The sequence below is a fragment of the Salmo trutta genome, chromosome 11 (genome assembly GCF_901001165.1).
Source record: "Salmo trutta chromosome 11, fSalTru1.1, whole genome shotgun sequence".
In the NCBI taxonomy this organism is placed as follows: Eukaryota; Metazoa; Chordata; class Actinopteri; order Salmoniformes; family Salmonidae; genus Salmo; species Salmo trutta.
Window position 1 is genome coordinate 1,420,796 of NC_042967.1, and position 17,060 is coordinate 1,437,855.

At 45.6% G+C, this 17,060-nt stretch overlaps 1 pseudogene; it reads left to right on the plus strand.

Annotated features, from left to right (window-relative positions):
- The window catches only part of LOC115202074 (meiotic nuclear division protein 1 homolog), a 35,553-nt pseudogene extending 18,493 nt beyond the window's left edge, over positions 1–17,060 (plus strand).

The following is a 17,060-nucleotide window of genomic DNA, read 5'->3' on the forward strand; positions in this document are numbered from 1 at the left end:
CAATATGCTGGAAGAATTTAGGGTAGACTTGTTCTCAAATTTACTTTGTTAAAATCCCCAGCTACAATAAATGCAGCCTCAGGATATATGGGTTCCAAGTTCCTTGATGGCTGTCTTGGTGTCTGCTTGAGGGGGAATGTACACAGCTGTGACTATAACTGACGAGAATTCTCTTGGTTGGTAAAATGGCCGGCACTTGATTGTAAGTAATTCTAGATCGGGTGAGCAGAAGGACTTGAATTCCTGTATGTTATGATTACATCATGAGTCGTTAATCATAAAGCATACATTCCCGCCCTTCCTTTTCCCAGAGAGGTGTTTATCTCTGTCGGCGCGATACATGGACAAGCAGAGTGCCCGTTTTTAGTCCAAGCGACTTTGCGTACCCATGTGACTCATGTGACATTTGTGACTTGTCGTCCTCTCTCCCTCAATGCTACGAGGCCTCGCTATTGAGTTGTCAAGCACATGAACGGTGCTGTCGTTTTTATAGCCCCAACACTGCACTCCACGGCTCCGCTAGTGTCACTGAAGAAGCCATTACAGTCCAGAGTGACTTAAAACACGGACTGTGCTCAGAATTTCGGGGAAACATCTGGCCTCATGTCCATTACGGAGTCCCCTCGAAAAAAACAGCCCATTTCCCAATGCTGTACTCACACGGCTAAACCGCTACAACAGCTGTGTGGCTCCCGCGACAGGGAACTCTTTTAGTCTGTTCTTTTATGGGTTGAACGGGTTCGATCCATTTGGCCTGTGCAATTGCTCTGCACATCAAAATAATAGGCGCAAGCGCACCAGTGAAGGCCCTAGCAGGTGTGTGTTTTCAAGTTTGTATTAGTGGTATGTACGGGATACGCATAGTATATTGTCCAACGAAATGCTTACTGGCAGGTTCCTTCTTGACAATGCAACAACAATACCAAAGAATACGGACAAGGTAAAAGGCCCACTAGAATAGAAAAAACATTTTAGCATGAGTGCCTTCTGAAATGATTCACCCCCCTTAGCGATCTGGCTTTAATGGCTGTGTTCCTAGGTTCCCTTTCTAGGGAGTTTTTCCTAGCCACCTTGCTTCTACATCTGGATTGCTTGTTTGCTCTTTAGGGTTTTAGGCTGGGTTATAAACACTTTGTGACATCATGTAAAAAGGGCTTTATAAATACATTTGATTGACCCCTTGATTTTTTCCCACATTTTGTTGTTACAAAGTGGGATTCAAATGGTTGTGTTGTAATGTTTTGTCAACGATCTACACACGACTCAAAGTGAAAGAACTATTAACATTTGTAAAAAGAAATATGAAAAATAAAATGCAGAATGTCTTGATTTAGATAAGTATTAAACCCCCAGAGTCAATACATGTTAGAATCACCTTTTGGCAGCGATTACAGCTATGAGTCTTTCTGGGTTAGTCTCTAAGAGCTTTCCATACCTGGATTGTGCCCATTTATTTATTCAACCATTTTCAGGTTTTGCCATAGATTTTCAAGCAGATTTAAGTGAAAATTGAACTTGGCCACTCGGGAACAGTCACCGTCTTCTTGGTAAGCAACTCCAGCGTAGATTTGGCCTTGTGTTTTAGGTTATTGTCCTGCTGAAAGGTGAATTAATCTCCCAGTGTCTGGTGGAAAGCAGACTGAACCAAATTTTGCTCTAGGATTTTGCCTGTGCTTAACTCCCTTCCGTATTTCTTTTTTATCCTGAAAAACTCCCCAGTCCTTAACAATTACAAGCATACCCATAATAAGATGCAGCCCCCACTATGCTTGAAATGTGTTGTATTGGATTTGCCCCAAACATAGCACTTTGTATTCAGGACGAAAAGTTAATTGCGTTGCCACATTTTTTGCATTTATTACTTGTTGCAAACAGGATATATGTTTTGGAATATTTTTTTATTCTGTAAAGTCTTCCTCCTTTTCACTCTGACATACGTTAGTATTGTGGAGTAACTACAATGTTGATCCATCCTCAGTTTCCTATCACAGCCATTAAACTCTAACTATTTTTAAGTCACCATTGGCCTCATGGTGAAATCCATGAGTGTTTTCCTTCCTCTCCGGCAACTGAGTTAGGAAGGACACCTGTATCTTTGTAGTGACTGGGTGTATTGATACACCATCCAAAGTGTAATTAATAACTGCCCCATACTCAAAGGGATATTCAATGTGGGGTGGAATGTCCATTGGGGGAGTAAGGGGGGACCAGGTAGCTGACTAGTGGTGGCTATTCAGCAGCCTGATGGTCTGAGGGTAGAAACTATTGGCCAGTCTAAGTTTTTGCCATGATGCTCCTGTACTGCTTTTGTCTGAGTGATTTGAAGTGGGGAGAACAGGGCGTGGCTGGGGTCCCTGATGATCTTCTTGGCCTTTCTGCGACTCCTGGTGTTGTCTGTGTCCTGTAGGGCAGGCAGTGTGCACCCAATGGTGCATTCGGCTGCACGTATCACCCTCTGAAGAGCCTTGCGGTCCGTGGTGGAGTTGCTGTACCAGGCTGTGATGCAGCCTGACCGTATGCTCTAGATGGTGCCCCTGTCGAACACTGAGGGCCCTCGGGGACAGGACAAATTTATCCTGAGGTTGAAGAGTTGCTGTTGTGCCTTCACTACAGTGTCCGTGGGGTTAGACCATTTCAGCTTCTCTGAGATGTGTACACAGAGGAATTTGAAGTTATTGACCGCCTCAACGACGGCCCCGTTCATTACATTTACATTTACGTCATTTAGCAGACGCTCTTATCCAGAGCGACTTACAAATTGGTGCATTCACCTTATGATATCCAGTGGAACAACCACTTTACAATAGTATATCTATATCTTTTTTTTGAGGGGGGGTTAGAAGGATTACTTAATCCTATCCCAGGTATTCCTTAAAGAGGTGGGGTTTCAGGTGTCTCCGGAAGGTGGTGATTGACTCCGCTGTCCTGGCGTCCTGAGGGAGCTTGTTCCACCATTGGGGTGCCAGAGCAGCGAACAGTTTTGACTGGGCTGAGCGGGAACTGTGCTTCCGCAGAGGTAGGGAGGCGAGCAGGCCAGAGGTGGATGAACGCAGTGCCCTTCTTTGGGTGTAGGGACTGATCAGAGCCTGAAGGCACGGAGGTGCCGTTCCCCTCACAGCTCCGTTGGCAAGCACCATGGTCTTGTAGCAGATGCAAGCTTCAACTGGAAGCCAGTGGAGTGTGCGGAGGAGCGGGGTGACGTGAGAGAACTTCGGAAGGTTGACCACCAGATGGGCTGCGGCGTTCTGGATGAGTTGTAAGGGTTTAATGGCACAGGCAGGGAGCCCCGCCAGCAGCGAGTTGCAGTAATCCATACGGGAGATGACAAGTGCCTGGATTAGGACCTGCGCCTGGATTAGGACCTGTCAACCGTGATGGCGAGATCATGGAACGGGCAGTCCTTCCCCGGGAGGAAGAGCAGCTCCGTCTTGCCGAGGTTCAGCTTGAGGTGGTGATCCGTCATCCACACTGATATGTCTGCCAGACATGCAGAGATGCGATTCGCCACCTGGTTATCAAAAGGGGGAAAGGAGAAGATTAATTGTGTGTCGTCTGCGTAGCAATGATAGGAGAGACCATGTGAGGATATGACAGAGCCAAGTGACTTGGTGTATAGCGAGAATTGGAGAGGGCCTAGAACTGAGCCCTGGGTGACACCAGTGGTGAGAGCACGTGGTGCGGAGACGGATTCTCGCCATGCCACCTGGTAGGAGCGACCTGTCAGGTAGGACGCAATCCAAGAGTGAGCCGCGCCGGAGATGCCCAACTCGGAGAGGGTGGAGAGGAGGATCTGATGGTTCACAGTATCAAAGGCAGCAGATTGCTCTCATCCTTTTAGACCTGAGGAGAGAGTTAGCTTTAGCAGTGCGGAGAGCCTCCGTGTCACAGAGAAGAGCAGTCTCAGTTGAATGACCAGTCTTGAAACCTGACTGATTTGGATCGAGAAGGTCATTCTGAGAGAGATAGCAAGAGAGCTGGCCAAGGACGGCACGCTCAAGAGTTTTGGAGAGAAAAGAATGAAGGGATACTGGTCTGTAGTTGTTGACATCGGAGCGATCGAGTGTAGGTTTTTTGAGAAGGGGTGCAACTCTTGCTCTCTTGAAGACGGAAGGGACGTAGCCAGCGGTCAAGGATGAGTTGATGAGCGATGTGAGGTAGGGGAGAAGGTCTCCGAAAATGGTCTGGAGAAGAGAGGAGGGGATAGGGTCAAGCGGGCAGGTTGTTGGGCCGCCGGCCGTCACAAGTTGCAAGATTTCATCTGGAGAGAGAGGGGAGAAAGAGGTCAAAGCATAGGGTAGGGCAATGTGAGCAGGACCAGTGGTGTCGTTTGACTTAACAAACGAGGATCGGATGTCGTCAACCTTCTTTTCAAAATGGTTGCCGAAGTCATCCACAGAGAAGGAGGAGGGGGGGAGGAGGATTCAGGAGGGAGGAGAAGGTGGCAAAGAGCTTCCTAGGGTTAGAGGCAGATGCTTGGAATTTAGAGTGGTAGAAAGTGGCTTTAGCAGCAGAAACGGAGGAAGAAAATGTGGAGAGGAGGGAGTGAAAAGATGCCAGGTCCGCAGGGAGGCTAGTTTTCCTCCATTTCCGCTCGGCTGCCCGGAGCCCTGTTCTGTGAGCTCGCAATGAGTCGTCAAGCCACGGAGCAGGAGGGGAGGACTGAGCCGGCCGGGAGGATAGGGGACATAGAGAGTCAAAGGATGCAGAAAGGGAGGAGAGGATAGTTGAGGAAGCAGAATCAGGAGATTGGTTGGAGAAGGATAGAGCAGAGGGAAGAGATGATAGGATGGAAGAGGAGAGAGTAGCAGGCAAGAGAGAGCGAAGGTTACGACGGCGCAATACCATCTGAGTAGGGGCAGAGTGAGTAGTGTTGGAGGAGAGCGAGAGGGAAAAGGATACAAGGTAGTGGTCGGAGACTTGGAGGGGAGTTGCAGTGAGATTAGTAGAAGAACAGCATCTAGTAAAGATGAGGTCAAGCGTATTGCCTGCCTTGTGAGTAGGGGGGGGGGGGGGGGGTGAGAGGGTGAGGTGGAAAGAAGGAGGCAGAGAGAAATGAGTCAAAGGTAGACGTAGGGAGGTTAAAGTCACCCAGAATTGTGAGGGGTGAGCCATCCTCAGGAAAGGTACTTATCAAGGCGTCAAGCTCATTGATGAACTCTCCAAGGGAACCTGGAGGGCGATAAATTATAAGGATGTTAAGCTTGAATGGGCTGGTGACTGTGACAGCATGGAATTCAAAGGAGGAGATAGACAGATGGGTCAGGGGAGAAAGACAGAATGTCCACTTGGGAGAGATGAGGATTCCAGTGCCACCACCCCGCTGACCAGATGCTCTCGGAGTATGCGAGAACACGTGGTCAGACGAGGAGACTGGCAGTTCCAGAGGCTGCTGGAGACCTGGAACTCCACGTGGGTCGTGCGCGCTGGGACCACCACGTTAGAATGGCAGCGTCCTCGCGGTGTGAAGCGTTTGTGTGGCCTGTGCAGAGAGGAGAGAACAGGGATAGACAGACACATAGTTGACAGGCTACAGGAGAGGCTACGCTAATGCAAAGGAGATTGGAATGAAAATTAACTAAACAACTGGGGAAGCGAGAGAGCAGGGCCTCCCTCACTAACCATTCACTGAAACACTCAAATATAACTTTTCCAACTTCCACTTTAGAAATGATAATTGATGTAAACTACAGTGGTTCAATGTTTCCAGGAATAGGCTCAAACTTAGTTTATTCAGCTAGATAACTTGGTACAGTATTCTTCCGTGAAACCCACCCAGTGCACCGTATCCTATGACGCCGTAGCTAACTGGCATGCTAGCATCCAATAACACACGGTTAGCACCAATACTTGGTTACAACAAACTACCAATGGGTCATTCATGTCCGTGTCTAGTTCCTTTCATAATGCAGAAGTAATTAAACGTTGGCTAGCTAACACAAAGTCAGTCCTGCTAGCTACACAAGTGGACTACACATTTCGAAAGTTCAGAAAGTTAAGCTTACGTTGCAAAACTCTTATTGACTAAAAATGATACAGTACTGCTAGCTGGTAGAGTTGGCTAGCTAGCAATGGCTGCGTTTACCTTTATCTTTGATACAAAGACAACTATGTAGCTAGCTAACATTACACTAATCAAATCGTTCCGTTGTAATGTATTTAGTTTCTACAGTACTGCTAGTTGGTAAAGTTGGCTAGCTAGCAGTGTTGTGGTGTTGACGCCGTTTGGAAAATGAGGATGGGAGCGTTTCCAGCCTGGTTCCACAATCAGCTCCTTTGTTTTGCTAACGTTGATGGAGATGTTTACCTGGCACCATGCCGTCCGAGTGCCTACTTCCTCCCTGTAGGCTGTCTCTTCGTTGTTGGTGATCAGGCCTACTACTGTTGTGTCTTCAGTGAACGTTGGAACTACCCATGCAGTCGTGGGTATACAGAGAATGCAGGAGGGGACTGAGGACGCACCCTTGTGGGGCCTCCGTGTTCAGGATCAGTGTTGAGGTAATGTTGCATCCCTTCACCCGGGCTCGGCATGTCAGGAAGTCCAGCAGCCAGTTGCATAGGGAGGAGTTCAGACCCAGGGCTGTGAGCTTTGTCGTCGATGAACAGCATCCTTCCATATACATCACACACATTCCTTTTGTCCAGGTAGGTAAGGACAGTGCAAAGGCGAATGCGTCGTCCATGGATCTGTCAGGGTGGTAGACGAATTGGAGAGGGTCGAGTGTGTCGGGGAGGGAGGTGGTGATATGCTCTTTGACTAGCCTTGAAGCATTCCATGATGACTGAAGTGAGTGCTACTGGTCTTTAGTCGTTCAGTTACTTTCACTTTCTTGGGCACAGGGATGATGGTAGACATCTTGAAGCAGGGGGGTATAGAGGCCTGAGCTAGGTAGAGATTGAAAATGTCAGTGAACACAACAGCCAGCTGGTCTGCACATGACAATTCTGTGGAGGTTGCTGAGGGGAGGACAGCTCATAATAATGTCTGGAATGGAGTGGTATCAAACATGTGGTTCCACATTTCAGCTTTTCTTATGAGCCGTCCTCCCCTCAGCAGCCTCCACTGACACCATACCTGTTAGCAAAGGTGTCAGCTAAAGGTGACGTGCTTGCAGGGCTTTGTAGTCTTGCATGATGTCTACATTGAGGCTAATTAGCATTTTTGAATCAGAGTAAATAGAGCTGAATATAAGTCACCTTGTCCGAGAGATTTACATGGTTATCAAAATGTCACGCCAGGTTAAACCTACACGAGAAACAGCACTTATTTTAAGTGTTCCTAAAATCCCCTATGGGAAAAATGAATGGTGGAGAAATTATTGGAACCATTTCCCTGTTTGACCACTAGGTTCTATGGGTATTATGACGCCTCCACAATGGGGCTCTAAAACAAAGGGGTTGAATACTTATTGACTCAAGATATTTCAGCTTTTCATTTTTAATTAATTTGTAAAAATTTCAAAACGTAATTCCACTTTGACATTATGGAGTATTGTGTGTAGGCTAGTACCCAAAAATCTCAATTTTATCAATTTTAAGTTTGGGCTGCAACACAACACAATGTGTAAAAAGTCCAGGGGTGTGAATACCTTCTGAAGGCATTGTAATACATGAAGGCACAATTTAATATTTACACTTGTTATGGGGAAAGGGGGATTGGGGGACAACTGTTAAAATTGTGCAGTATTTCGCAATCAAAGTAAGAGTCGTGTGTGTGGGTGTGTGTGGCATGAATGTATGTGTGTGCATTGCAACCACTGAAGGCATCCCCCATCACTCACTTGTCTTGACTGGTATCTGAACCCCCCCCAAAATGGTTTCTAATTGTGGCCCATCTACTGGGGCTCCCTGGTGAAAGTGGATGCCTACCGCTCCTCCCCACCCTAGCCCCCACAGCTCGTCCCCTGAGCTCTGAAAGACGAGTACACGGCAAACTGTCAAACCCTCACCCCGTGTGTGTGTTCTGCTTAAGCCTGAATGATGAGGCGTGAAAGTCGAATAACGTGATCCATATCCTACAGATGCATGGCACTCCCAGATGGATGGCTGGAGGGAGGGAGGGGGACCTCCCCTATTCTGATTCCCCCTGCTAGTGGGTTTACTCACATGTCCTTCAGGAACTGATTGATTCTGGTGACACCGTTGTCGGCAGTGCGAACTGAATACCCCGGCGCAGGCGGATGCCAAGGAGGACTCGCCCCTACCATTTCGCCCTTCCCTCTTTTTCACCACCATCTATCTCACCCCCCGCAGCTGTCTCGTTGCCGGAGGGGCTCCACAAGGCTGGGCATTCAGCCCCGCACACATTTTCACATAATCGTCTCCATGTTACCCCCATGAAGCGCTAATTGTATTTCCAAAGCTGCTTGTGGTTCTTGTGAGGTTATAGGACACCGTGTTGTGCCTAGGTTCAAATGGGGTGTGGATTCAGCCTGCAGAGTGTGCTAAGGCCATGCATCCCTAGAGTCCGGTTCTGGTCTAGCAGAAGCCTGTGGGCATAGGGGTTCATTTAAGAACCTACTATTAGACTTGATAGCAAGAGATTTTGACACTTGATAACTGAGTTGAACTGAATTGATCACATGTTTTACATTGAAGGACTCAGTCAAGGGATATAAGTAAAACATTAAAAGCAAATAGACTACAACCCTCAAAGGACATTTGAATAACAAATAATACAAAACCATCACGGGAAGAAAACAGCTGAGCTATACTTCGCTGTGTTGGCTCCTACAGGTGAGTCTGCTTTGAGTTAAAAATTAGCCCCTAGCACTGATATCCTCGTAGTTGAAGCTTGCTTTGAGTTTGAGTTATGGATAGGCCAGGCCTGTTTATGATCACTAGGTATGCTCCTCTCCTTTAGACAGTCTTGTCGGCTTTGCCCACAGGATTTAGTCTCAGTAGAGATGTAGTACACACTGGAGCTGAAATGGCTCCATCTAGAATATTGCTCTTGCGCAGAGAGCTGAAGATCATCTGATCTCCTGGTCAGCTCCTTGGGGTGTTGCCCTCATTCTTGATGCTAGGACCATGACCCCTGAGGGTGTTTGTATTAACATAGAGATCCATAATCTTTTCCTCTGCCTCACCACTGTCAGTGGTGTCCATAGATACTCAGACTTCTCCACTACTTATGTCACTGAGTTACCCCCAAAAAACAAATGTCTGCACTGTACTCTTGCATGGGTCTCTGCTCAAGTCAAATAGTTTTATTGCTCGTGTACACATTTTGTAGATGTTATTGCGGGTGTAGCGAAATGCTTATGTTCCTAGCTCCAACAGGGCAGTAATACTTTAAAATACAGAAGCTCCTGACAATACTGTCCAGTTACATGCTGTATTACCTATCTCCCTCAGTAAACAGGATGCTATGATAGGAAGACAGACTTGCAAAAAAGAGCTTTGACCTTGGAAAACAATGGCAAAAAAAAAACAATCTTTTGAAAAAGGTCATCAGTGTGTCGTCGGCTAAGTGAAACAATTCTCTGCAATGGCATTTTGACTTTCGATACAAACTCGGGCTTGAGCAGAGTTTTGTAGTTTTTCCAGATTGAAGCAAATGATCAAAATAACACTCATTCTTAAAAGCTCATTCTGTTCAATCATATTCCAATATGCCTGTGACTTCCTAATAGAATGTGACCTCACTTTCAGGGCTGTACAGTGCGATCATTTTACTCACATATGTGCCTAAATATTTGAATTAAAGTAGTTTTATCTTTAAGTGGGGAGACAACTTGGGAGTGTAGCTTGCTAGCTGACTCACTTGATTGAGAAACCACCAATGTCATGGAAAGTAACAGTTTCCAGTTTTCAGAAATGTTAAATGTATTGATAATGAAATGCATAAATATCTAATTTACATAAGTATTCACACCCCTTTGCTATGACACTCCGAATTGAGCTCAGGTGCATCCAATTTCCTTTGATCATCTTTGAGATGTCACTACAACTTGATTGGAGTACACCTGTGGCCAATTCAATTGTTGGACATGATTTAGAAAGAAAACACACCTGTCTATAGAAAGTCCCACAGTTGACAAAGCATGTCAGAACAGAAACCATACCATGAAGTCCAAGGAACTGTGTAAATCTCCAACAGAATTGTAATGAGGCATATCTGGGGAAGGGTATAAAACAATTTTTATAGAGTTCAACGTTTCCAAGAGCACACTGGTCTCCATCATTGGGAATTATGGAACTACCCAGACTCTGCCTACAGCTGGCCCTCTGACCAAACTGAGCAACTGGGTAAGAAGGATCTTGGTCATGGAGGTGAAGAACCCAATGACCACTCTGACAGAACTACAGAGTTTCTTGGCTGAGATGGAAGAACCTGCCAGAAGGACAACAGTCTCTACAGCACTTCACCTATCTGGGAGAGTGGCCAAACGGAAGGCACGACGGCATGCTTGGAGTTTGCAAAATGGCAAGTGAAAGACTGAGATCGATCATAAGGTGAAAGATTCTGTGGTCTGAGACAAAAATGTAACTCTTTGGCCTGAATGCAAAGCGCTATGTCTGGAGAAAACCAGGCACAACTCATCTGTCTAACACCATCCCTACTGTAAAGCATGATGGTGGCAGCATCATGCTATGGGGATGCTTTTCTGCGGAGGGGTCTGGGAGACTGATAAGGATAGAAGGAACAATGAATGGATCCAAATGCAGGCCAATCCTTGATGAAAACCTGCTTCAAAAAGCAAACAATCTTAGACTGGGACAAAGATATACGTTCTAACAGGACAATGACCCCAAGCATACAGCCAAAGCAATGCTGGAATGGCTTCAGAACAAGAATGTGAAAGTCCTTGAGCAGCCCAGGCAATGCCCAGACTTGAATCCCATTGAAAATCTGTGGAAAGACTTGATTGCTGTTCACCGCCGCTCCCCATCTAACTTAAGAGCTTGAGAAAATTTGCGAGGAAGAATGGGAGAAAATCACCAAATCCAGATGTGCAAAGCTGACAGACATACCCAAGACGACTCAAAGCTGTAATCGCTGCCAAAGATGCTTCTACAAAATGTATTTAATCTATTTTTAATTCAGGCTGTAACACAGCAAAATGTGCAATAAGTCAAGTGGTATTAATACTTTCTGCACTGTAAGTAGCCCAGTAGTTAGGTCATTTTATCTTTGAAAACTCAAACATTGAACTGATACTTTTTAAATTCAGCAATACAGTGTCTCCAATGGATGTGGGGAAAAGTAAATGGATGTACTTCAAACCTAACTTTACATTTTTATAAGAAATCTTGACTCCATGTGATCCTGCTTTGACTTAGTAGTTAGCCCCTTAGCACTGATGAGTTTGGAGTTTCAGTTTTTGATATACCACTTTCTCACAGATCCAGAGGAGCAATTCACTGCATTGTGTATTATGCTAGCTCTCCTCTGGGTCTATCATGCCACACGTTTTTTTCTTTTCTTGCCCTGATAGCTGTTAGGCTGCCCTTGCACCCAGTACCCTGTGGTCAGTGGGGTGCCGTCCACCCATTGCCAGGTCCCTTCATCTCGGTCAGTTAGACCAATCCAGAATCCCTTGTCAATGAATTCATGGATAAATACCTATTCCTCTCTGCTGTTGTATGATCACCAGGTCTGTTCCTCTTCTTAGACGGTCCTGTCTGCACACCTCCCAGGATTTAGTATAAACACGACGCTCACCGTCATGAGAAGTAGTAGAAACTGGAGCTTAAAGATCTCCATCCCTGTTGAGTTTTGCTCTAGCACAGAGCCCGTAACTGGTCTTTCTCAGCAGAGCAGTGGGTTTTAAAAACGCTCGCCCCAAGAATCATTCCATTATAATGATCCCAGCCAGTAGAAGAATACACAACAACCCCAGACACACTGCAGCAGCTCTTTTTGCTGAGATCTCTAAAACAGGATACTTATCTACTGGTTGGCTCCTTGGGGTGTTTCCCTCTGTCTCTGTGCTGGGGTCAAGGCCTCTGAGGCTGCCTGCACTGCTGTAGGTATTGACAAGATGTTGCTGTAGATATTTACGCTCCTCTGCCTCACCACTATCAGTGCTGTCTTTGTTGTAATAAATACTCTGACATCTCCATGTCATAAGAAATCCATACAAAACTATTAGGAAAACAAACATTTAACGGCACTCTACAGTTAAGAAGTGCAGCTGAGCCATACATTGCTGGCATGGTTCCTACAGGTGAGTCTGCTTTGAGTTAGGAGTTAGCCACTAGCATGGATACCCTCATATTTTGAGAAGCCAACTTGGAACTTTTGTGTATGGGTTGGCTACCATCTCACAGATCCAAAAGTGCAGTTCACTGCATTCTCCTCTCGGGTAGAAAAATGGGTCCATCACTCTGCAGTCTTCATCCTTGCCCTGAAAACTCAGGTTCTCCTCTTGACCAGTACCCTGTAGACAGGTGTGTCATCCGCCCATGTTTATGATCACCAGGTCTGCTTTCCTCCCAGGATTTAGTCTCAGTAGAGATGAAGTACAAACTGGAGCTAAAATGTCTCCATCCCAGTTTCTCTAGCCCAGAGAACTTTCCTTGTAGACTGACAATCACTTTATTATAGTGGACACTCAGGCCTATGATCTCAGCCAGCAGGACAACCGCCCCAGACACACTGCAGCAACTCTGTACGGTCTGGACTGCTGATCTTCTGCTCGGCTCCTTGGGGTGTTGCCCTTTGTCTCATTGCTGGGATCATGACACCTGAGGGTGCCTGCACTGCTGTAGACATTGACAAGATGCTTCTGTATATATTCATATTTACTCTCCTCTGCCTCACCCCTGTCAATGCTGTCTTTGTTGTCATAGATACTGTCAGACCTTTCCATCTCCATGTACTTACTACCTATGGCCTTCCGATTCAACCAGAATGTCTTTACTGCTGTCTAATACATGTCTCTGCCATGTCTGTGACAGTTCTGTTTAGTTAGGGACTTCCTGTCAAACCAGGAAGAGAAAGGCTTCTATATGTGACTGGCAGCAGTGCGGTTATTTTAAGTTCAGGCGGCCAGATTGCACCGCCTAAAAAGCATGAGGCGTGTCCCTTTGGTTGAGGAGTGGTCCTAGCATATTCACATCATTGAAAATAATGGCAAAAAATATACTAGTTCTGTACACACAGTGTAACTGCCGGAGTGAGACTAACTTATTTTATAAATGTTTTATTTAACTAGGCAAGTAAGTTAAGAACAAATTCTTATTTTACAATGACGGCCTACCCCGGGCAAACCCTCCCTAACCCGGACGACGCTGGGCCAATTGTGCGCCGCCCTTTGGGATTCCTGATCATGGCCGGTTGTGATACAGCCCGGGATCAAACCAGGGTCTGTAGTGACGCCTCTAGTACTGAGATGCAGTGCCTTAGACCGCTGCGCCACACGGGAGTCCAGAACTTCTATCCAGCATGTGGTTCTTCAATTGACCCAAAAATAAACTGTTACCTTTGCTGTCAAAGGCAACATGACTCAGAAAAGCACTGTATGAGATTTATTTTATTATAATGAACAAAAAGATAAATGCAATATGTAAAGTGTTGGTCCCATGTTTCATGAGCTGAAATAAAAAATCCCAGACATTTTCCATAAGCACAAAAAGCTGATTTCTCTACCTTAAGCCTCCTCCAATGTTGTTTTAGAGAATTTGGCAGTACGTCCAACCAGTCGCAGACCACGTGTAACCACGCCAGCCCAGGACCTTCATATGCGGCTTCTTCACCTGGGGGATTGTCTGAGACCAGCCACCCAGACATCTGATGAAACTATGGGTTTGCACAACCAAAGAATTTCTGCATAAAGTGTCAGAAATCGTCTCGGGAAGCTCACCTGCGTGCTGGTAAACAACTCCCTTCTAAAGCACAGCAACTCTTGTCGTTATTGCCAGGGACAACATTTACACACAGGCGCTATGGATATACTGTAAGTCCGCAATGGATGTTTAATCTTGGTTATAAATTCAGGGTTTAGTTTTAAGACAGACACCAAACAAAGCACTCATGTCAAAGAGCTATGATAGCGTGGTGCTTTGTAAAGAATAGAGTTCAGTTAAAGTTGGCCCTTGTCTTTCAGCTTCAATCGGATTGCTTAAGTTAAATGTGAAAAATAAATAAAAATTCTAGACCAGCATCAAATCTGTGTGGGCATAAACCTTGACTTATGCTTACTTATATTATACATTTTATGCTTACTTCAACACTTGATCATTTTATGTTTTTATTTCTTTGCATGTAACTTTTTCTTGTAAATTTGAGTTGCCAGTGAAATCCAGTTGAGCAAGCAAGAGAGGAAATGGAATTTGCAATTCAAAGTGCGGCCTCTGAAATGTCAAGTTTGTTCCTCTCTTTGTATCCTCTCTTACATGAGAATCGCTTATTGTTACTCATTTGACCATTTCCCACACAGCCTTTGTGATTAAACCTGTGTAAGTACGTTGACTTGGATATAGTTACTGTTATGTATTCTTTGGTCTCAATGGGTTTGGTTAATTAGTTGTAGTTTAAGAGAGCTTAACGGTATAGCGCTATCCTTTTCCTGATTGAGCGGTATTGAGTTCTTCTTTGGGCACATAGGCCTGTGACTTGCGTGACAAAACAAAAAAGGCCACAAATGACATTTTATTTATTTCAGGTGACTCTGTTGCATTTGTTGCTACAACAATAGCTACAAATCAAGTTACCCCCCTGCCTCTACTTGCTGATCTGAAGCAAGATTTCCTTTCATCTAATAACCACTCAGCATGTCATCACCGGTGTCGAAAATCTGATCCAGGAACCGTTCCTTCGAGGGCATATTTTCCCTGGAGACGGAGGTCTTAATTGGCTTCCAGCGACGAATGCGGCTTTGGCCAAGCTTATGTGGCCCAACTCCCCCCTTGGCTGGCTCTCCCGTGCCCCTCTGCCAAGAAATTGTAGCCCCAGCACTGCGCACTCTCCTTGGCGCTAGGTAGCATGTTACACTGACATAGCAGATTGACCTGCCATCTCTGCCACGGCTATTCACAAAGGGCTGTAATGGATGGCGCACACAGGGTAACTCTCACTCGAAGTGATGGTTTGGCTTGCAAAGCGGCGTCAGGGCTGGGGTGTCGGACTGTGGGAGGGATTTCTCTGGTCAGAGCATTGAAAAAGAAACGCACTCCACAGCATAATGTACTGTCAAGGCAAAGGACTCAAAGTAAAACTGGCACTGTAGTGGTTGTGTAGCAGTTTATAAACGTACCTTTTTGTTTCCTGTAGTCAAGTGATATGGTCACATTTTCAACTAAATGCATCAACTCTTTCTGATGAAAGATTGAGGCTGGTTCTCAGAACCAGATTACTCCTGGACTAAAATGCATGCTCAAAGCCCTTTCCAGATACATTTGCCATTAAGTCCAGGAGTAGGCACTGGGTCAGAGATACCTACCCTCAATGTCTGATTTTGTTTTTGGTCTTTGTCTAACATTGAAGACAGTTGCATAAGTACAGTAACTATGTGTTGATGGTAGGTTTGTGTCTTGCAGGAAAGTCCAATGTCACAGCTAAAGAGGCAGTGTCCAGATGGACAGGTAAGTCAACTGAAAGACAAACCTGACTAACACACACACACACACGAACAGACCGCATGGACATTACACTGGGTTGGATGATTCAACGTGGTGTAGGCAAAGGCCCCACACACTCACCATTACTGGCCATTTTCACACACACACACACACACTCACACACGTTTTCTTCCCCTGACCTTTTTTTTGAGTCGTGTAGGAAAAGGCACATCCATTACAAAATGGTATTTCTCTGGGAATCCCATTCTGTGATGACAAAGCTTTTTTTTGCCATCACTGAAAACACAGTACCTACTAACTGCAGCCCAAAGCACTCCCCATTGTGGCCTGTGTCAACTCCCAGCATACCCTGCACAGGCTCCCTGTGTACTACGTGACCCCCCGCAGTAACCTGGGGCGACCAGTGACCTCAGGGTGATTATGGTCGTGAGGAGGGACTACAGGGAGTTAGGGCTACTAGGTGGAGTTGAATGAGGAGCAGGGTTAGTATTTCCATACCAGTTATTGTGTTGCAGTGGATAACTCGCCTTTAATTTATGGCCTTTCACACTGGGTGAACACACACACAGGCTTTCCCTCTCACTATTACACACAGCCTTGCATGCGCGTACACACCCCAGGGATCACACCACCACCCACTCTATAAATGGTGTCATTGCATGACGTTAGCGAGTGAATGTTATCCGGCCTGGGTTTGTTAAGCCTGACAAGTCACTTAAAGGTGCAATTAGACCAATCCATTGATCCCAGGGAGTGAAAGTGTTCTGCTAACCTTCTCATAAAGGATCAACTTTTACTCACAACAAATCTCTATTTGGCAACATTGAAGTCACATTTAAGCAATTCTGACGTAAGTTATTTTTGTTCTTTGATGAATTAAATTCACTCACAAAAGTCAAATTAGAACAATTGGATCACCGCATATTGTTGTGTTCTCACTCTGACTTTTGTGAGTGAAATTAGTTTTGAACGAAGGAGATCAGTAAGAAACATGAGTTGTTTAATAAAGTAGTTTTGTAATCATTGAATTTGTGTCTACAGATAACGTCTTTGCCATCAAGTCGTGGGCCAAGAGGAAGTTTGGTTTCGATGACGGACGCATCGATAAAGCCTTCGGGATACCTGATAATTTCTATTAATTGTTTTTGTTAATTGAGTGACAGCCATTGCACACATTGCAACACAAGTCAGACATGTTACTTAAATCTACTCAGACAAGCCCCTCAAACAGCCTTATGCTTTTCGTAGTTGACTTTGAGCAGCTGCCATTTTGACGCTCGCTCATGGCCCTCGCAGGGGCAAATGCTGCTTCTGTGGAACATGAGAAGGTGCTGTGCTAACCTTTTGGCTGTTTTGTCCGTGGTGGGGGGGCCCTACATTTGGGACACCTGTTTGCATGAAAATCAAGAGCCTAGAGTCGTTGACGGAAATTAGTTGTCCAGCACCCCCCACTCCACACACAGAAAAAGAAGCGGCACATCAAACTCCCATGCGATGTTAAAAATCTGATCTTAACTGATTTAAACAGATGGAAA